Source organism: Somniosus microcephalus, chromosome 13 (genome assembly GCF_052327205.1).
Source record: "Somniosus microcephalus isolate GS21.2 chromosome 13, FLI_Smic_1.0, whole genome shotgun sequence".
In the NCBI taxonomy this organism is placed as follows: Eukaryota; Metazoa; Chordata; class Chondrichthyes; order Squaliformes; family Somniosidae; genus Somniosus; species Somniosus microcephalus.
The window spans coordinates 98,359,916-98,382,090 of NC_140999.1; positions in this window are offsets into that span (position 1 = coordinate 98,359,916).

A 22,175-nucleotide genomic window follows, 5' to 3' on the forward strand; every position below is an offset into this window, starting at 1 on the left:
TTCTAGATTCAATCACTGCTTCTAGTTTCACTCTGCTTCTAGATACACCCTGCTTCTATTTTCAGTCTGCTTCTAGATTCATTCTGCTTCTAGATTCACTCTGCTTCTATATTCACTCTGCTTCCAGATTCAACCTGCTTCTAGATTCACTCTGCTGCTAGATTCAACCTGTTTCTAGATTGATTCTGCTTCATTATTCACTCTGCTTCTAGATTCAAGCAGCTTTTAGATTCAGACTGCTTCTAGATTCATTCTGCTTCTAGATTCACTCAGTTTCTAGATTCAGTCACTGCTTCTGTATTACTCTGCTTCTAGATTCACACTGCTTCTAATTTCACATACTGCTTCTAGATTCACTCACTGTTTCTAAATTCACACTGCTTCTAGATTCACTCTGCTTCTAGATTAGCTCTCTGATTCTAGATATACTCTGCTTCTAGATTCTCTCTGCGTCTAGATTCAACCTGCTTCTAGATTAGTTTTGCTTCTAGGTTCAGTCACTACTTCTAGATCCTCTCTGCTTCTAGAATTACTCTGCTTCTAGATTCAGTCACTGCTTCTATATTCACTCTGCACCTAGATTCATGCTGCTTCTAGATTCACTCTGCTTCTAGATTCACTCTGCTTCTAGATTCAGCCTGCTTCTAGATTCACTGCTTCAAATTTGACTCTGCTTCTAGATTCAGACCTCTTCTAGATTCACACTGATTCTAGATTCAATCTGCTTCTATATACACACTGCTTATAGATTGACTCACTTCTTCTAGATTCAACCTGCTTCTCGATTCACTCACATGCTTCTAGATTCACTCTGCTTCTAGAACACGCTGATTCTAGATTCCCCCAGTGTTTCTATATTTTCTCTGCTACTAGATTCACACTGCATCTACAGTCACACACTGCTTCAAGATTCACCCTGTTTGTAGATTCACTCACTGCTTTTAGATTCTCTCACTGCTGCTAGATTCACCCTGCTTCTAGAATCACTCTGCTTCGATATTTACTCTGCTTCCAGATTCAACCTGCTTCTAGATTCAATCACTGCTTCTAGCTTCACTCTGCTTCTAGATACACCTGCTTCTACATTCAGTCTGATTCTAGATTCTTTCTGCTTCTAGATTCACTCTGCTTCTAGATTCACTCTGTTTCTAGATTCACTCTGTTTCTAGATTCACACTGCTTCTAGATTTGCTCAGCTTCTAGATTGACTCTGCTTCTAGATTCATTCTGCATAAGCATGCACACTGATTCCAAATTAACTCTGCATCTAGTTGCATTCTGCTTCTAGATTCATTCTCTGCTTCTAAATTCTCACTGCTTCTAGCTTTCCTCTGTTTATATATTCACACTTCTTCTAGATTCACTCAGCTTCTAGATTGACTCTGCTTCTAGATTCATTCTGCATATGCATGCACGCTGATTCTAGATTAACTCTGCATCTAGATTCACTCTGCTTCTAGTTTCATTCTCTGCTTCTAGAGTTACTCTGCTTCTAGATTCACTCATTGCTTCTATTTTTACTCTGCTTCTAGATTCTCACTGCTTCTAGATTCAGTCACTGCTCCTATATTCACTCTGCTCCTAGATTCACGCTGCTTCTATAAACACACTGCTTCTAGATGACACACTGCTTCTCGATTCACTCATTGCTTCTAGATTCACTCTGCTTCTAGAACACACTGATTCTAGATTCACTCAATGTTTCTATATTTACACTTCTTCTAGATTCACACTGCCTCCAGATTCATTCACTTCTTCTAGAATCACTCTGCTTCTAGAACATGCTGATTCTAGATTCACTCACTGTTTCTATATTTACTCTGCTTCTAGATTCAAACTACCTCTAGATTCAATCACTGCTTCAAGATTCACCCTGTTTGTAGATTCACTCACTGCTTTTAGATTCTCTCACTGCTGCTAGATTCACCCTGCTTCTAGATTCACTCTGCTTCTATATTCACACTGCTTGAAGTTTCACTCTGCTTCTAGATTCACTCTGCATCTAGATTCAGTCACTGCTTCTATATTCAGTCTGCTTATAGATTCACTCTGCTTCTAGATTTACTCTGCTTCCAGATTCAACCTGCTTCTAGATTCAATCACTGCTTCTAGTTTCACTCTGCTTCTAGATACACCCTGCTTCTATATCCAATCTGCTTCTAGATTCATTCTGCTTCTAGTTTCACACTGCTTCTAGCTTCACTCTCTTTCTAGATTCACACTGCTTCTAGGTTTACTCAGCTTCTAGATTGACTCTGCTTCTTGATTCATTCTGCATGTGCATGCACACTGATTCTAGATTAACTCTGCATCTAGATTCACTCTGCTTCTAGATTCCTTCTCTGCTTCTAGATTCACTCTGCTTCTAGATTCACTCATTGCTTCTATAGGTACACTGCATCTAGATTATCACTGCTTCTAGATTCACTCACTGCTTCTAGATTCACTATGCTTCTAGATTCAGCCTGCTTCTAAATTCACATTGTTTCTAGCTTTCCCCTGTTTCTAGATTCACTCTCCTTCTAGATTCACTCAGTTTCTAGATTCACTCTGCTTCTAGATTCATTCTCTGCTTCTAGATTCACTCTGCTTCTAGATTCACTCATTGCTTCTATTTTTACTCTGCTTCTAGATTCTCATTGCTTCTAGTTTCAGTCACTGCTTCTAGATTCACCCTGCTTCTAGATTCATTCTCTGCTTCTAGATTCACTCTGCTTCTAGATTCACTCATTGCTTCTATAGGTACACTGCTTCTAGATTCTCACTGCTTCTAGATTCACTCACTGCTTCTAGCTTCACTCTGCTTCTAGATTCAGCCTGCTTGTACATTCACACTGCTTCTAGCTTTCCTCTGTTTCTAGATTCACTCTCCTTCTAGATTCACTCAGTTTCTAGATTGATTCTGCTTCTAGATTCATTCTGCATATGCATGCACACTGATTCTAGATTAACTCTTCATCTAGATTCACTCTGCTTCTAGATTCATTCTCTGCTTCTAGATTCGCTCTGCTTCTAGATTCACTCATTGCTTCTATTTTTACTCTGCTTCTAGATTCTCATTGCTTCTAGTTTCAGTCACTGCTTCTAGATTCACCCTGCTTCTAGATTCATTCTCTGCTTCTGGATTCACTCTGGTTCTAGATTCACTCATTGCTTCTATATTTACACTGCTTCTAGATTCTCACCGTTCTAGATTCAGTCACTGCTTCTAGAACCTCTCTGCTTCTAGATTCACTCTGCTTCTAGATTCAGTCACTGCTTCTATATTCACTCTGCTCCTAGATTCATGCTGCTTCTAGATTCACACTGCTTCTATAAACACACTGCATCTAGATGACACACTGCTTCTCGATTCACTCATTCCTTCTAGATTCACTCTACTTCTGGAGCACACTGATTCTAGATTCACTCAATGTTTCTATATTTACTCTTCTTCTAGATTCACACTGCCTCCAGATTCATTCACTTCTTCTAGATTCACTCTGCTTCTAGAACACGCTGATTCTAGATTCACTCACTTTTTCTATATTTACTCTGCTTCTAGATTCAAACTGCCTCTAGATTCACTCACTGCTTCAAGATTCACCCTGTTTGTAGATTCACTCACTGCTTTTAGATTCTCTCACTGCTGCTTGATTCACTCTGTCCCTAGATTCACTCTGCTTCTATATTCACACTGCTTCTGGATTCATTCGCTGGTTATTGTTTCACCCTGCATCTAGATTCACTCACTGCTTCTAGATTCAACCTGCTTCTCGATTCACTCACATGCTTCTAGATTCACTCTTCTTCTAGAACATGCTGATTCTAGGTTCCCTCAGTGTTTCTATATTTTCTCTGCTTCTAGATTCACACTGCCTCCAGATTCACTCACTGCTTCTATATTTACTCTGCTTCTAGCTTCACACTGCCTCTACATTCACTCACTGCTTCAAGATTCACCCTTTTTGTAGATTCACTCACTGCTTTTAGATTCTCTCACTGCTGCTAGTTTCACCCTGCTTCTAGAATCACTCTGCTTCGATATTACTCTGCTTCCATATTCAACCTGCTTCTAGATTCAATCACTGCTTTTAGTTTCACTCTGCTTCTACATACACCCTGCTTCTATATTCAGTCTGCTTCTAGATTCATTCTGCTTCTAGATGCACTCTACTTCTAGATTCACTCTGTTTCTAGATCCGCACTCCTTCTAGATTTACTCAGCTTCTAGATTGACTCTGTTTCTAGATTCATTCTGCATATGCATGCACACAGATTCTAGATTAACTCTGCATCTAGATTCATTCTGCTTCTAGATTCATTCTCTGCTTCTAAATTCTCACTGCTTCTAGCTTCCCTCTGTTTATAGATTCACACTTCTTCTAGATTCACTTAGCTTCTAGATTGACTCTGCTTCTAGATTCATTCTGCATATGCATGCACACTGATTCTAGATTAACTCTGCATCTAGATTCACTCTGCTTCTAGATTCATTCTCTGCTTCTAGATTCGCTCTGCTTCTAGATTCACTCATTGCTTCTATTTTGACTCTGCTTCTAGATTCTCACAGCTTCTATATTCAGTCACTGCTTCTAGATTCACTCTGCTTCTAGATTCATTCTCTGCTTCTAGATTCACTCTGCTTCTAGATTCACTCATTGCTTCTATATTTACACTGCTTCTAGATTCTCACTGCTTCTAGATTCACTCACTGCTTCTAGATTCACTCTGCTTCTAGATTCACTCTGCTTCTAGGTTCAGCCTGCTTCGAGATTCACTGCTTCAATTTTCACTCTGCTTCCAGATTCAGACCTCTTCTAGATTCACACTGATTCTAGATTTAATCTGTTTCTTTATACACACTGCTTCTAGATTGACTCACTGCTTCTAGATTCAACCTGCTTCTCGATTCACTTACATGATTCTAGATTCACCCTGCTTCTAGAACACACTGATTCTAGATTCCCTCAGTGTTTGTATATTTTCTCTGCTGCTAGACTCACACTGCCTCCAGATTCACTCACTGCTTCTATATTTACTCTGCTTCTAGCTTCACACTGCCTCTACATTCACTCACTGCTTCAAGATTCACCCTTTTTGTAGATTCACTCACTGCTTTTAGATTCTCTCACTGCTGCTAGTTTCACCCTGCTTCTAGAATCACTCTGCTTCGATATTACTCTGCTTCCATATTCAACCTGCTTCTAGATTCAATCACTGCTTCTAGTTTCACTCTGCTTCTACATACACCCTGCTTCTATATTCAGTCTGCTTCTAGATTCATTCTGCTTCTAGATGCACTCTACTTCTAGATTCACTCTGTTTCTAGATCCGCACTCCTTCTAGATTTACTCAGCTTCTAGATTGACTCTGTTTCTAGATTCATTCTGCATATGCATGCACACAGATTCTAGATTAACTCTGCATCTAGATTCATTCTGCTTCTAGATTCATTCTCTGCTTCTAAATTCTCACTGCTTCTAGCTTCCCTCTGTTTATAGATTCACACTTCTTCTAGATTCACTTAGCTTCTAGATTGACTCTGCTTCTAGATTCATTCTGCATATGCATGCACACTGATTCTAGATTAACTCTGCATCTAGATTCACTCTGCTTCTAGATTAATTCTCTGCTTCTAGATTCGCTCTGCTTCTAGATTCACTCATTGCTTCTATTTTGACTCTGCTTCTAGATTCTCACAGCTTCTATATTCAGTCACTGCTTCTAGATTCACTCTGCTTCTAGATTCATTCTCTGCTTCTAGATTCACTCTGCTTCTAGATTCACTCATTGCTTCTATATTTACACTGCTTCTAGATTCTCACTGCTTCTAGATTCACTCACTGCTTCTAGATTCACTCTGCTTCTAGATTCACTCTGCTTCTAGGTTCAGCCTGCTTCGAGATTCACTGCTTCAATTTTCACTCTGCTTCCAGATTCAGACCTCTTCTAGATTCACACTGATTCTAGATTTAATCTGTTTCTTTATACACACTGCTTCTAGATTGACTCACTGCTTCTAGATTCAACCTGCTTCTCGATTCACTTACATGATTCTAGATTCACCCTGCTTCTAGAACACACTGATTCTAGATTCCCTCAGTGTTTGTATATTTTCTCTGCTGCTAGACTCACACTGCCTCCAGATTCACTCACTGCTTCTATATTTAATCTGCTTCTAGATTCACACTGCCTCTACATTCACTCACTGCTTCAAGATTCATCCTGTTTGTCGATTCACTCACTGCTTTTAGATTCTCTCACTGCTGCTAGTTTCATCCTGCTTCTAGAATCACTCTGCTTCGATATTTACCCTGCTTCCAGATTCAACCTGCTTCTAGATTCAATCACTGCTTCTAGTTTCACTCTGCTTCTAGATTCATTCTGCTTCTAGATTCACTCTGCTTCCAGATTCAACTTGCTTCTAGATTCACTCTGCTGCTAGATTCAACCTGTTTCTTGATTCATTCTGCTTCAATATTCACTCTGCTTCTAGATTCAAGCAGCTTTTAGATTCAGACTGCTTCTAGATTCATTCTGCTTCTAGATTCACTCTGTTTCTAGATTCAGTCACTGCTTCTGTATTACTCTGCTTCTAGATTCACACTGCTTCTAATTTCACATACTGCTTCTAGATTCACTCACTGTTTCTATATTCACACTGCTTCCAGATTCACTCTGCTTCTAGATTAGCTCTCTGCTTCTAGATATACTCTGCTTCTAGATTCACCCTGCTTCTAGATTCTATCTGCTTCTAGATTCAACCTGCTTCTAGATTTACTCTGCTTCTAGATTCAGTCACTGCTTCTATATTCACTCTGTACCTAGATTCATGCTGCTTCTAGATTCACTCTGTTTCCATAAACACACTGCTTCTAGGTTCATTCTCTGCTTCTAGATTCACTCTGCTTCTAGATTCACTCATTGCTTCTATATTTACACTGCTTCTAGATCCTCACTGCTTCTAGATTCACTCACTGCTTCTAGATTCACTCTGCTTCTAGATTTACTCTGCTTCTAGTTTCAGCCTGCTTCTAGATTCATTGCTTCAATTTTCACTCTGCTTCTAGATTCAGGCCTCTTCTAGATTCATACTGATTCTAGATTCAATCTGTTTCTATATACACACTGCTTCTAGATTGACTCACTGCTTCTAGATTCAACCTGCTTCTCGATTCACTCACATGCTTCTAGATTCACTCTTTTTCTAGCACACGCTGATTCTAGATTCCCCCAGTGTTTCTATTTTTTCTCTGCTTCTAGATTCACACTGCCTCCAGATTCACTCACTGTTTCTATATTTACTCTGCTTCTAGATTCACACTGCCTCTACATTCACTCACTGCTTCAAGATACACCCTGTTTGTAGATTCACTCACTGCTTTTAGATTCTCTCACTGCTGCTAGTTTCACCCTGCTTCTAGAATCACTCTGCTTCGATATTTACTCTGCTTCTAGATTCAACCTGCTTCTAGATTCAATCACTGCTTCTAGTTTCACTCTGCTTCTAGATACACCCTGCTTCTATATTCAGTCTGCTTCTAGATTCATTCTGCTTCTAGATTCACTCTGCTTCTAGATTCACTCTGTTTCTAGATTCACACTGTTTCTAGATTCACACTGCTTCTTGATTTACTCAGCTTCTAGATTGACTCTGCTTCTAGGCTCATTCTGCATATGCATGCATACTGATTCCAAATTAACTCTGCATCTAGATGCATTCTGCTTCTAGATTCAATCTCTGCTTCTAAATTCTCACTGCTTCTAGCTTCCCTCTGTTTATAGATTCAAACTTCTTCTGGATTCACTCAGCTTCTAGATTGACTCTGCTTCTAGATGCATTCTGCATATGCATGCACGCTGATTCTAGATTAACTCTGCATCTAGATTCACTCTGCTTCTAGATTCATTCTCTGCTTCTAGATTAACTCTGCTTCTAGATTCACTCATTGCTTCTATTTTTACTCTGCTTCTAGATTCTCACTGCTTCTAGATTCAGTCACTTTTTCTAGATTCACTCTGCTTCTAGATTCATTCTCTGCTTCTAGATTCACTCTGCTTCTAGATTCACTCATTGCTTCTATATTTACACTGCTTTTTGATTCTCACTGCTTCTAGATTCACTCACTGCTTCTAGAGCCACTCTGCTTCTAGATTCACTTTGCTTCTAGATTAAACCTGCTTCTAGATTAAACCTGCTTCTAGATTCACTGCTTCAATTTTCACTCTGCTTCTAGATTCAGACCTCTTCTAGATTCACACTGATTCTAGATTCAATCTGTTTCTATATACACACTGCTTCTAGATTGGCTCACTGCATCTAGATTCAACCTGATTCTCGATTCACTCACATGCTTCTAGATTCACTCTGCTTCTAGAACACACTGATTCTAGATTCCCTCAGTGATTCTATATTTTCTCTGCTTCTAGATTCACACTGCCTCCAGATTCACTCACTGCTTCTATATTTACTCTGCTTCTAGATTCACACTGCCTCTACATTCATTCGCTGCTTCAAGATTCACCCTGTTTGTAGATTCACTCACTGCTTTTAGATTCTCTCACTGCTGCTAGTTTCACCCTGCTTCTAGAATCACTCTCCTTCGATATTCACACTGCTTCTAGATTCAATCTGCGTCCATATTCACCCTGCTTGAAGATTCACTCTGTTTCTAGATTCACTCTGCATGAAGATTCAGTCACTGCTTCTATATTCACTCTGCTTCTAAATTCAACCTGCTTCTATATTCACTCTGCTGCTAGATTCAACCTGTTTCTAGATTCATTCTGCTTCAATATTCACTCTGCTTCTAGATTCAATCAGCTTTTAGATTCAGCCTACTTCTAGATTCATTCTGCTTCGAGATTCAGTCACTGCTTCTGTATTACTCTGCTTCTAGATTCACACTGCTTCTAGATTCACATACTGCTTCTAGATTCACTCACTGTTTCTATATTCACTCTGCCTCTAGATTCACTCTGCTTCTAGATTCACTCTGCTTCTAGATTAGCTCTCTGCTCCTAGATATACTCTGCTTCTAGATTCACCCTGCTTCTAGATTCAACCTGCTTCTAGATTTGTTTTGCATCTAGATTCAGTCACTGCTTCTGGATCCTCTCTGCTTCTAGATTTACTCTGCTTCTAGATTCAGTCACTGCTTCTATATTCACTCTGCTCCTAGATTCATGCTGCTTCTAGGTTCACTCTGTTTCTATAAACACACTGCTTCTAGATGACACACTGCTTCTCGATTCACTCATTGCTTCCAGATTCACACTGCTTCTAGAACACACTGATTCTAGATTCACTCAATGTTTCTATATTTACTCTTCTTCTAGATTCACACTGCCTCCAGATTCATTCACTTCTTCTAGATTCACTCTGCTTCTAGATCACGCTGATTCTAGATTCACTCACTGTTTCTATATTTACTCTGCTTCTAGATTCAAACTGCCTCTGGATTCACTCATTGCTTCAAGATTCACCCTGTTTGTAGATTCACTCACTGCTTTTAGATTCTCTCACTGCTGCCAGATTCACCCTGCTTCTAGCTTCACTCTGCTTCTATATTCACACTTCTTCTGGATTCACTCGCTGCTAATAGTTTCACCCTGCATCTAGATTCACTCACTTCTTCTCGATTAAATCTGCTTCTATATTCAACCTGCTTGAAGATTCACTCTGCTTCTAGATTCACTCTGCATCTAGATTCAGTCACTGCTTCTATATTCAGTCAGCTTGTAGATTCACTCTGCTTCTAGATTAATCTGCTTCCAGAATGAACCTGCTTCAGATTCAATCACTGCTTCTAGTTTCATTCTGCTTCTAGATACACCCTGCTTCTATATTCAGACTGCTTCTAGATTTATTCTGCTTCTAGTTTCACAATGCTTCTCGCTTCATTCTGTTTCTAGATTCAGACTGCTTCTAGATGTACTCAGCTTCTAGATTGACTCTGCTTCTAGAGTCATCCTGCATATGCATGCACACTGATTCTAGTTTAACTCTGCATATAGATTCACTCTGCTTCTAGATTCACTCTGCTTCTAGATTCACTCATTGCTTCTATAGTTACACTGCTTCTAGGTTCTCACTGCTTCTTGATTCACTCACTGCTTCTAGATTCACTCTGCTTCTAGATTCTCTCTGCTTCTAGATTCAGCCTGCTTCTAAATTCACACTGCGTCTAGCTTCCCTCTCTTTCTAGATTCACACGTCTTCTAGATTCACTCAGCTTCTAGACTGACTCTGCTTCTAGATTCATTCTGCATATGCATGCACACTGATTCTAGATTAACTCTGCATCTAGATTCACTCTGCTTCTAGATTCTCTCTGCTTCTAGATTCACTCTGCTTCTAGATTCACCCTGCTTCTAGATTCATTCTCTGCTTCTAGGTTTACTCTGATTCTAGATGAAATCATTGCTTCTATATTTACACTGCTTCTAGATTCTCACTGCTTCTAGATTCAGTCACTGCTTCTAAATCCTCTCTGCTTCTAGATTCACTCTGTTTCTAGATTCAGTCACTGCTTCTATATTCACTCTGCTCCTAGATTCACGCTACTTCTAGATTCACTCTGTTTCTATAAACACACTGCTTCTAGATGACACACTGCTTCTCGGTTCACTCATTGCTTCTAGATCCACTCTGCTTCTAGAACACACTGATTCTAGATTCACTCAATGTTTTTATATTTACTATTCTTCTAGGTTCACACTGCCTCCAGATTCATTCACTTCTTCTAGATTCACTCTGCTTCTAGAACACGCTGATTCTAGATTCACTCACTTTTTCTATATTTACTCTGCTTCTAGATTCAAACTGCCTCTAGATTCACTCACTGCTTCAAGATTCTCCCTGTTTGTAGATTCACTCACTGCTTTTAGATTCTCTCACTGCTGCTAGATTCACCCTACTTCTAGATTCACTCTGCTTCTATATTCACACTGCTTCTGGAATCATTCACTGCTAATAGTTTCACCCTGCATCTAGATTCACTCACTGCTTGTAGATTCAATCTGCTTCTATAATCACCCTGCTTGAAGATTCACTCTGCTCCTAGAGTCACTCTGCATCTAGATTCAGTCACTGCTTCTATATTCAGTCTGCTTCTAGATTCACTCTGCTTCTAGATTTACTCTGCTTCCAGATTCAACCAGCTTCTAGATTCAATCACTGCTTCTAGTTTCACTCTGCTTCTAGGTACACCCTGCTTCTATATTCAGTCTGATTCTAGATTCATTTTGCTTCTAGATTCACTCTGCTTCTAGATTCACTCTGTTTCTAGATTCACACTGCTTCTAGACTTACTCAGCTTCTTGATTGACTCTGCTTCTAGATTCATTCTGCATATGCATGCACACTGATTCTAGATTAACTCTGCATCTAGATTCATTCTGCTTCTAGATTCATTCTCTGCTTCTAGATTGACTCTGCTTCTTAATTCACTCATTGCTTCTATAGTTACACTGCTTCTAGATTCTCACTGCTTTGAGATTCTCTCACTGCTTCTAGATTCACTCTGCTTCTAGGTTCACTCTGCTTCTAGATTCAGCCTGCTTCTGAATTCACACTGTTTCTAGCTTCCCTCTGTTTATAGATTCACAATTCTTCTAGATTCACTCAGCTTCTAGATTGACTCTGCTTCTAGATTCATACTGCATATGCATGCACACTGATTCTAGATTAACTCTGCATCTAGATTCACTCTGCTTCTAGATTAATTCCCTGCTTCTAGATTCATTCTGCTTCTAGAACACACTGATTCTAGATTCACTCGCTTTTTCTATATTTACTCTGCTTCTAGATTCAAACTGCCTCTAGATTCACTCACTGCTTCAAGATTCTCCCTGTTTGTAGATTCACTCACTGCTTTTAGATTCTCTCACTGCTGCTAGATTCACCCTACTTCTAGATTCACTCTGCTTCTATATTCACACTGCTTCTGGAATCATTCACTGCTAATAGTTTCACCCTGCATCTAGATTCACTCACTGCTTGTAGATTCAATCTGCTTCTATAATCACCCTGCTTGAAGATTCACTCTGCTCCTAGAGTCACTCTGCATCTAGATTCAGTCACTGCTTCTATATTCAGTCTGCTTCTAGATTCACTCTGCTTCTAGATTTACTCTGCTTCCAGATTCAACCAGCTTCTAGATTCAATCACTGCTTCTAGTTTCACTCTGCTTCTAGATACACCCTGCTTCTATATTCAGTCTGCTTCTAGATACATTTTGCTTCTAGATTCACTCTGTTTCTAGATTCACACTGCTTCTAGATTTACTCAGATTCTTGATTGACTCTGCTTCTAGATTCATTCTGCATATGCATGTACACTGATTCTAGATTAACTCTGCATCTAGATTCATTCTGCTTCTAGATTCATTCTTTGCTTCTAGATTGACTCTGCTTCTTGATTCACTCATTGCTTCTATAGTTACACTGCTTCTAGATTCTCACTGCTTCTAGATTATCTCACTGCTTCTAGATTCACTCTGCTTCTAGGTTCACTCTGCTTCTAGATTCAGCCTGCTTCTGAATTCACACTGTTTCTAGATTCCCTCTGTTTACAGATTCACAATTCTTCTAGATTCAATCAGCTTCTAGATTGACTCTGCTTCTAGATTCATACTGCATATGCATGCACACTGATTCTAGATTAACTCTGCATCTAGATTCACTCTGCTTCTAGATTAATTCCCTGCTTCTAGATTCACTCTGCTTCTAGATTCACTGATTGCTTCTATTTTTACGCTGCTTCTAGATTCTCACTGCTTCTAGATTCAGTCACTGCTTCTAGATTCACTCTGCTTCTAGGTTCATTCTCTGCTTCTAGATTCACTCTGCTTCTAGATTCACTCATTGATTCTATATTTACACTGCTTCTAGATTCTCACTGCTTCTAGATTCACTCACTGCTTCTAGATGCACTCTGCATATAGATTCACTCTGCTTCTAGATTCAGCCTGCTTCTAGATTCACTGCTTCAATTTTCACACTGCTTCTAGATTCAGACCTCTTCTAGATTCACACTGATTCTAGATTCAAACTCTTTCTATATACACACTGCTTCTAGATTGACTCACTGCTTCTACATTCAATCTGCTTCTTGATTCACTCACATGCTTCTAGATTCACTCTACTTCTAGAGCACACTGATTCTAGATTCCCTCAGTGTTTCTGTATTTACTATGCGTCTAGATTCACACTGCCTCCAGATTCACTCACTGCTTCTATATTTAAGCTGCTTCTAGATTCACACTGCCTCTACATTCACTCACTGCATCAAGATTCACCCTGTTTGTAGATTCCCTCACTGCTTTTAGACTCTCTCACTGCTGCTAGTTTCACCCTGCTTCTAGAATCACTCTGCTTCGATATTCACACTGCTTCTAGATTCAATCTGCATCTATATTCACCCTGCTTGAAGATTCACTCTGTTTCAAGATTCACTCTGCATGAAGATTCAGTCACTGCTTCTATATTCACTCTGCTTCTAGATTCATTCTGCTTCTAGATTTACTCTGCTTCCAGATTCAACCTGCTTCTAGATTCACTCTGCTGCTAGATTCAACCTGTTGCTAGATTCATTCTGCTTCAATATTCACTCTGCTTCAAATTCAATCTGCTTTTAGATTCAGCCTGCTTCTAGATTCATTCTGCTTCTAGATTCAATCTGCTTCTAGATTCAGTCACTGCTTCTGTATTACTCTGCTTCTAGATTCACTGCTTCTAGATTCACATACTGCTTTTAGATTCCCTCACTGTTGCTAGTTTCACCCTGCTTCTAGATTCACTCTTCTTCTATATTCACACTGCTTCTGGATTCACTCACTGCTACTAGATTCACACTGCTTTTAGATACACTCTGCTTCTACATTCAATCTGCTTCTAGTTTCACCTTGCTTCTAGATTAACTCTGCTTCTAGATTCACGCACTGCTTCTAGATTCACTCTGCTTCTAGATTCACTCTGCTTCTAGATTCACTCTGCTTCTAGATTCACTCTGCTTCTAGATTCATCCTGCTTCTATATTCACTCTGCTTCTAGATTCACTCTGCTTCTAGATTCCACCTGCTTCTAGATTCGCATTGCTTCAATTTTCATTCTGCTACTAGATTCAAGCCTCTTCTAGTTTCACACTGCTTCCAGATACAATCTGTTTCTATATACACACATTGCTTCTAGATTGACTCACTTCTTCTAGATTTAACCTGCTTCTCGATTCACGCACTGTTTCTAGATTCACCATTCTTCTAGAACACACTGATTCTAGATTCCCTCACTTTTTCTATATTTACTCTGCTTCTAGATTCACACTGCCACTAGATTCACTCTCTGCTTCAAGATTCACCCTGTTTGTAGATTCACTCACTGCTTTTAGATTCTCTCACTGCTGCTAGTTTCACCCTGCTTCTATATTCACTCTGCTTCTATATTCACACTGCTTCTGGATTCATTCAGTGCTACTAGATTCACTCTGCTTCTAGATACACTGCTTCAATATTCAATCTGCTTCTGGATTCACTCACTGCTACTTGATTCACTCTGCTTCTAGATTCACTCACTGCTTCTACATTCAATCTGCTTCTATATTCACCCTGCTTGAAGATTCACTCTGCTTCTAGATTCACGCTGCATCTAGATTCAGTCACTGCTTCTATATTCACTCTGCTTTTACATTCACCCTGCTTCTAGATTTACTCTGCTTCCAGTTTCCACCTGCTTCTAGATTCACTCTGCTGCTAGGTTCAACCTTTTTCTAGATTCTTTCTGCTTCAATATTCACTCTGCTTCTAGATTCCATCTGCTTTTAGATTGAGCCTGCTTCTAGATTCATTCTGCATCTAGATTCACTCTGCTTCTAGATTCACACTGCTTCTTGATTCACACTGCTTCCAGATTCACTCACTGATTCCAGTTTCACTCTGTTTCTATATTCACCCTGCTTCTATATTCACTCTGCTTCTAGATTCATTCTGCTTCTAGATTCACACTGCTTCTAGCTTCAATCAGTTTCTAGATTCACACTGCTTCTAGATTCATTCTGCATATGCATGCACACTGATTCTAGATTAACTCTGCCTCTAGATTCACTCTGCTTCTAGATTATTTCTCTGCTTCTAGATTCACTCTGCTCCTACAATCACTCATTGCTTCTACATTTACTCTGCTTCTAGATTCTCACTGCTTCTAGATTCACTCTGCTCCTAGATTCACTCTGCTTCTAGTTTCACTCTGCTTCTAGATTGACCCTGCTTCTATATTCACCCTGTTTCTAGATTCACTCTGCTTCAATATTCACAATGCTTATAGATTCACACTGCTTCTAGATTCAAGCTGCTTCTAGACTCACATTGCTTCTAGATTCTCTCACTGCTTCTATATTCACTCTGATTCTAGATTCACTCTGCTTCTAGATTTACTCTGCTTCTTGATTCGACCTACTTCAATATTCACTCTGCTTCGAGATTCACACTGCTTCTAGACTCGCTGTTTCTATATCCACTCTGCTTCTAAATTCACTCGCTGCTTCTAGATTCTATCTGCTTCTAGATTCACACTGCTTCTTGATTCATTCTGCTTCTCGATTCACTCTGCTTCTTGATTCACTCACTGATTCCAGTTTCACTCTGCTTCTATATTCACCCTGCTTCTATATTCACTCTGCTTCTAGATTCATTCTGCTTCTAGATTCACACTGCTTCTAGCTTCACTCTGTTTCTAGATTCACACTGCTTCTAGATTCATTCTGCATATGCATGCACACTGATTCTAGACTAATTCTGCCTCTAGATTCACTCTGCTTCTAGATGATTTCTCTGCTTCTAGATTCACTCTGCTCCTAGAATCACTCATTGCTTCTATGTTTACTCTGCTTCTAGATTCTCACTGCTTCTAGATACACTCTGCTTCTAAATTCACTCTGCTTCTAGTTTCACTCTGCTTCTAGATTCACCCTGCTTCTATATTCAACCTGTTTCTAGATTCACTCTGCTTCAATATTCACAATGCTTATAGATTCACACTGCTTCTAGATTCACGCTGCTTCTAGATTCACATTGCTTCTAGATTCACTCACTGCTTCTATATTCACTCTGCTTCTAGATTCACTCTGCTTCTAGATTTACTCTGCTTCTAGATTAGACCTACTTCAATATTCACTCTGCTTCTAGATTCACACTGCTTCTAGACTCGCTGTTTCTATATCCACTCTGCTTCTAAATTCACGCACTGGTTCTAGATTCTATCTGCTTCTAGAACCACACTGCTTCTTGATTCATTCTGCTTCTAGATTCACTCTGCTTCTTGATTCACTCACTGCTTCTATATTTTCTCTGCTTCTAGATTCACACTACTTCTAGATTCACTCACTGCTTCTAGATTCAGTCTGCTTCTAGATTCACTCTGCTTCTAGATTCACCCTGCTTCTACATTCACTCTGCTTCTAGATTCACTCTGCTTCTAGATTCACCCTGCCTCTATGTTCACTCTGCTTCTAGGTTCACATTGCTTCTAGATTCACATTGCTTCTAGATTCGTTCACTGCTTCTATATTCACTCTGCTTCTAGATTCACACTGCTTCTAGATTTTCACTGCTTCTAGATTCACTCTGCTTCTGGATTCTCTCACTGCTTCTAGATTCATGCTGCTTCAAGATTCACTCTGCTTCTAGATTGACTCTGCTTCTAGATTCACATTGCTTCTAGATTCACTCTGCTTCTAGATTCACACTGCTTCAGTATTCACTCTGCTTCTAGATTCACACTGCTTCTAGATTCACTCACTGTTTCTATATTCACTCTGCTTCTAGATTCACTCTGCTTCTAGATTCACTCTGCTTCTAGATTCACTCACTGCTTCTAGATTCACTCTGCTTCTAGATTCACCCTGCTTCTAGATTCACTCTGCTTCTAGATTCACCCTGCTTCTAGACTCACTCTGCCTGCTGCCATCTTCTCTCCAGCCTTGGTGCTGTCCTGCATAATCGTGTATAACCCTAACTTTCTCATTGTGTGGTTTATAGACGGGGTATATGCTTATATCCTGTATTCTTTTTCATTGCTGAAACAAGTTTAAGACCACTTTGACCAAGTGCATGGGCATCCAGTGATCAGTGGGTGTGATTCATGAAGGATGAGTTCCTTCTCTCCATTCTATTTCATTATGAGCAGGGATCCTTTGCACTTTTTGATCTCTAAATCCCCATTACACTTTAGAGTAGTACATAGGAATGCAGGAGTAGGCAATTCAGCCCTTCAATCCTGTTCCACTATTCAGTTAGATCACAGCTGATCTGTATCTCAACTCCATTTAGCCATCTTTGCTCCATATCCTCTGATACCCTTTGACATGAATCTTGTCATTCATGTGGAAATGACTTATGAAGTAATCCTGGGTGGCCTGCTGGTGGCGCTGCCCAGGGAGAGTATAAATACTCAGGCATGGGCCCAGCTTGCTCAGGACATTCTTTAACAGGAACTAGTGAAGGACACAACTCCATGTTGAAAAACAGTTGATTAAAGCCTTATTTAATACTCAGACCAAGTGCCTAGTAGTTTTCTTACGTCACCCTTACCCATCAAAAATCTAAGAATCTCAGTCTTGAAAGCTCCAATTGTCGCCCAATATCCACAGCCATTTGGAGGGAAATCATTCCAGATTTCCACTACCCTTTGTGTGAAAAAATGTTTCCTGATTTTACTCCTGAATGGCCTGACTCTAGTTTTAAGATTGTGTCCCCCTTGTTCTGGATTCCCCACCAGAGGAAATAGTTGCTCTGTATCTACCCTATCGAATCGTTGAATCATCTTAAACACCTAGCAGGGCCTGATACTTGACTCTCAACTGGAAGATAGTATGTTTGGGACCCCAGGGGTTGTGTTATTCCAAGTAGTTTGCTCAGGTTTACTGAGTTTTAATTGTTTGATTGTTGTATTTATTTTTGTTAAGCAAGGGTATTGAGGGACATGGAACAAAAGCAGGAAAAAGGAGTTGAGATACAGATCTAATTGAATGGTGAAACAGGCTCGAGGGGCAGGATGGCCTCCTCCTGTTCCTTTGCTTGACAGAAAGAGCAAGATGGCCCATCACAGGCAAGCAGGAGCTGCGTTAAATTCTCTCCTTCACACCATCCTGACAGGAAGAAGGGTCATGGAGTAGAATGGAGTCCTCCCCGTCACACTGCTCCCTCAAAACCAGCAACCATTCTTCTTTAAGGAGAGGAAATTCAGGAAGAAAAAATGAATAAAAGCAAAATTAGCAGTTTTTTATATCAGCTTTTACAGTAACGGGAGCCATGGGCACAATTTCTAAAGATATTAGGTGACTTGAGACAGATCATTTTCTGTAATAGGTTTCTGTCCAAGAAATATTCTCGATTTGTGCTTTTAAGCTATTCAAACATAATTCAGGTTTAGGGCTTGAATTCGCTCGCAAATAAATTGTCATTTGCTGGATGCATCTCCTCATTCAATGGGTGTGACATAATTGTTCATTTACCACTAAACCATCTAAAATTACAAACTGTGTAGAATCAGTGGATGTGCAAAGCTTGTTATTACCATTGATGGTTCAATTTCACACACCATTTAAAAAATGAGATTGAAAGCGTCTTTGTCTTACCTTAATTTTAAGTCCTGCGTTGCTTTAATGATTAATTAAAAAGGTTTCTGCGCTCTGAATTTGCAACACAATAAGAAATAAAGTCGGAGGGAAAGCAGCCACTACACTAATCCCATTACACTGCCTTCACGGCTACTTACTCTGGCGTTGCTGAATCATCTGAAAGTTGCTCGTTGTGTTAGGTCTGTTGTTTGTAGTAGGCTTCAAAGGGCTTTCATAGAATTACATAGCATTTACAGCACAGAAACAGGCCATTCGACCCAACTGGTCTGTGCGGCTGTTTATACTCCGCACCAGCCTCCTCCCACCCCTCTTCACCTAACGCGATCAGCATATCCTTCTATTCCTGTCTCCCTCATGAATGTATCGAGTTTACCCTTAAATGCATCTAGGCTAGTCACCTCAACCGCTCCTTGTAGTATCGAGTTCCACATTCCAACCACTCTCATCACATTTCTAATACCCTTTGTGTGAAAAATGCTTCCTGATTTCACTCCTGAACGGCCTAGCTCTAATTTTAAGGTTATGTCCCCATGTTCTGGATTCCCCCGTCAGAGGAAGTAGCTTCTCTCTATCTACCCTATCAAATACTTCTAACATTTTAAACACCTCAACTAGATCATCCCGCAATCTTCAAAACTGACATCCCAAAGTGCTTTACAGCCAATGAAGTGCTTACTTTGAAGTGCAGTCACTGTTATAATGTGGCAAACGCGGCAGCCAATTTGCACAAAGCAATATCCCACAAAGAGGAATGATATAAATGACCAGATAATCTGTTTTAATGATGTTGGATAAATATTGGCTAGGACACTGGGGAGAACTCCCTTGCTGTTCATCGAAATAGTGCAGTGGGATCGTTTACATCCACCTGAGAGGACAGGTGGGGCCTCAGTTTAACGTCTTGTCTGAAAGATGGCATTTTTGACAGTGCAGCACTCCCTCAGTACTGCACTGGAGTGTCAGCCTAGATTATGTGCTGAGGTTTCTGGAATGGGACTTGAACTGACAACCTTCTGACCCACTGCTACCACTGAGCCACGGCTGACACTGTGGGTTTACTGGACACCAGCTTCTCTCAAAGTAGAAAGGGATGGAAAAGTAGGAAGCTCTGCAGCCACAGAGCGTTCATTCACAGCAGCTAAATGTTCGGGAATTTAAAGAGATTTCATCTGTATCGTATCTGAATCCATTGGTGAGTGGCGAGTTCTAAAGGATCTGATCAGGGAATGGGTGCAGTAACCTTATCGATCTGAAACTTTTAGCGATTTTTTTGTACCTACAGAAGTCACAAGAAGAGAATCACTGGAAAAGACGCAGAGGCCCAGAAAATCAATCGTGCCTCAGGTTGCCAACCCTCCAGGATTGTCGTGGAGATTCCAGGATTTAAAGATTACTCTCCGGGATCTGCCAGCAACCCTGGACAAGAATCATAGGGACATTAAAATAATGCGTGTTTCACATTTTCTTTGAACACTGGTTTATTAGTTATAAATATATTCGAGATGGGGAAAAAAGGTGGTTTGACTGGGTGGAGGTGGGAGATCATGTGACAAAACCTCCAGGTTGGCAACCCTAATCATGACTGTTCAAGTGGGCACAGAGACCATGTAAAACTGATACTGCCAGCTCATTGTAATTGGTCGTGAGCAGCCAGCACTGCCTGCAATATTCATTGGTTGCCCGCCTCTGTAGGAAGGCGATAAATATGGGTCTCTGTCACCACTTAAAGGCAGCCAGCACCTCATAAAGGGGAGGTGCACTCTGGCTGTAGACAGGAGGGAACGTTTGTGAAGATAGAAATGGCTGCTAGACCTGTAGATTAGGCTCCCAGGTTCTTTGATGCTGCTTTAGAGTCCCTGATCCAGGGAGTGGACATGAGGAGGAATATCCCATTCCCCCAGGAGGCAGAAAGCCCCCAGGCAACACCACCACTGCCAGTGGGAAGACATTGCTGAGGAGGTCAATGACAGGAACCTCGCTCCCAGGACCTGGCTGCAATGTTCAATGGCTTCAGCAGGGTTGTCAGAGCCTGTTCTCATACTGTCTGCTCCCCAGCTCCAGCTTCACTGCTCACAATACGCCCCTCTCCTGCTTCCCTTCACCCCCTGCAATCACTGCACCACACGTCACACCACCACCTTACCCTTATACGCACCATTATTGCAACCCTCAGTTCCTCACATCTTGTACACAACATCTGCACTATTTGACAATGACAGGCACACTCTCCAAACACCACACAAGACTGTGACTAACACATCCTCTTTCTTGTAGGAGAAGCTCACACACAACATGAGGCAGTGATAGGAGAAGCCAGAGTGGGTCTGCACACCCTGTCCCTGCTCGAGAAGGGTGTGCTGTCCATCACGGGCAGGGGAACAGTCCAGTCCAGTGGACTCAGCACAGGGCTACCCCTCACTCACTCACTTTTATTTAAAGAGACCAAAATATAAGACAAATCACTAATAAATCCAATAGGGAATTCAAGAGAAAGTTCTTTACCCAGAGAGTGGTGAGAATGTGGAACTCGTTGCCACAGGTACGATTCCTGGTCAGTGCTGTGCTGGATGCAAAATGGGGCAATTTCCCTCAGCACCTCTGGAAGAGCCAGGGCTCCAGCAGCTGTTGATCGTGACCCAGTGACCTCTGCCGGACGGTGTCGGGTGAGGATAAGATCGGGCATGACCGTAATGCCTCCCATGGTCCAATATCTTGCTGCGTTTCACTGTCTAAGCTCATGCAAGAATGACCAGTTGGCAGCAATGCCAACCCCACTGTCTCATAAATCATGAGACAAAATCTTAAGAATCAGGAGATTTGTTATAGAAATCATGAGTTGCTACTTTGTTCCCGACCCGACCCCTTGCTGACCTTTGCTCCCAGACATGAAGCACATTCCGCGACCTTTGCTCTCGGACAGGAAGCACATTCAGCCGTCACTAACCAATTACTGACATAGGAACATAAGAAATAGGCGCCTTTCACTTCTGATCACAAAAAGTAAAAAAAAAATAGGGATTTCTGCATGTGTGGGGTTCAGATCTGACCCCCAACAACTGAGTTCAAAAGTCATTGAAGGAGTTTGAATTTTGTACCAAATTTGGACTCCATTTGCTTTGCAATTGACTCAATGTGGTAGATTAGAAACATCTGTAATACAACCATCATACATTGTGCTCCTGTTATATGTTTCAGTGTATCTGCCAAGAAAAATCTATTCCTCATCTCCAATCCATGCCGCCTGTCGATGCAAAGAGATGATGCTGTGCAACTGAGGAGAATAAAGAATGAAAGGAGAGGGGGAGTAAGAAAAAGAACGCAATTACTTTAAAATGAGAAGAAAATGGCTCTTTATCTCTGACAGTCATTCTCCTGTACAAATTCTCCAGTTACACTGCCGTTATAACTGCTTGTGTTGCTGATTCCCCTGCAGGAGTAACGGTGGTTTGCTCTCCTCATCCCTCATACGGTCCTTGCATTTGTTGGGATCCTGAGTTCCGGGAACCACAGACTGGCCTCCGACTGGTTTGAAATCGCACGCAAAGGGCGGCGTGTTGTT